The sequence below is a fragment of the Poecilia latipinna genome, unplaced genomic scaffold (genome assembly GCF_001443285.1).
Source record: "Poecilia latipinna isolate Pla-1442-1.1 unplaced genomic scaffold, P_latipinna-1.0 Scaffold1070, whole genome shotgun sequence".
Lineage (NCBI taxonomy): Eukaryota > Metazoa > Chordata > Actinopteri > Cyprinodontiformes > Poeciliidae > Poecilia > Poecilia latipinna.
This window is the reverse complement of record NW_015113686.1, coordinates 234,986-235,906: the sequence shown is the minus strand read 5'-3', so window position 1 is coordinate 235,906 and position 921 is coordinate 234,986. Positions and strand designations below refer to the sequence as shown.

The following is a 921-nucleotide window of genomic DNA, read 5'->3' as shown; positions in this document are numbered from 1 at the left end:
GCATTGGTTTTCTACACATCGTCCCAATAACACGACGTAGTTTTAAAATGTTAAATCATTTAAGGTGCATGTACTTTGCCTCTTGTCTAATTAGTCATTAGCTGCGTTATGTCGTCATGTAACCCAGCTGACAGTCGGTCCTGGCTTCTATGGGTCGGTACCGGCTCTCTGACAACCAGACCCCCCGGACCGTCGTGCACGCCTGTCGGTGACGCGCCTTCGGGCTCCCGGTCCTGCACCGGAGGCGGCGGCAGCATCTCCATCAGCAGCAGCAGCGGCGGCAGCGGCAGCAGCTGCGGCGGCTCGGTGTCTCCCTGACTGATATAAATCCCTGGGAAGGACGGAAGCTCACCGAGGATCGGCGTCCGGCTCCACCAGCACCGTTCACGGATTAAACCGCGTTGACGTGCCGCTTGTTCCGGAGCTCCTGTCGGGATCAGACCCGGTAAGAAGCTGGGTTCCTCTCTCCCTCTCTTTCTCTCTCTATGCTGTGATTTCACCGGTTTATGTGTGTGTGTGTTTTATTATTATTATTATTTTATTATTATTATTATTATTCTCCTCCTGCTCGGTGACACGCTGCTGTTACTGGAGTCATCAGCAGAGCCCAGTTCTGCACCAAGAAAACCTAAAGTGAGGATGAATCGAACCTTTTATCTTTTTTTTTTTTTTTGCTTCCAGTTACAAATTAGAAACCTTATTTCTTTTTTAATGTCATGCAAATGCGGAAGCAGCGACCGCACGCTGCTGTCTTTATCCTGCACACAGCAGGGGAGCCAAACAATGACACGCTCACAGTTGAGGAATTGTAAACTGATTTCTGCTCCAAAGTGCAAACTTATCATTTTTAAGACATAAAACGGAGCAAAAACGTTACAAAAACAGGTGAAAATAAAAGTGACCAAACAGTAGAGGAGGACA

At 48.2% G+C, this 921-nt stretch overlaps 1 protein-coding gene across 3 annotated transcripts in view; it reads left to right on the top strand.

Moving 5' to 3' along the window:
- Nucleotides 1-360: 360 nt before the first annotated feature.
- Nucleotides 361-921, top strand: part of enox1 (ecto-NOX disulfide-thiol exchanger 1) — a 95,530-nt gene continuing 94,969 nt past the window's right edge. For 2 of the 3 annotated variants that reach the window (XM_015051838.1, XM_015051836.1), the window contains exon 1: nt 375-445. The gene's annotated coding sequence lies outside the window, so the exon portion shown is untranslated. Of the gene's footprint in view, nt 446-921 lie in introns of all 3 variants that reach the window. The other variant, XM_015051837.1, reaches the window with a different exon arrangement.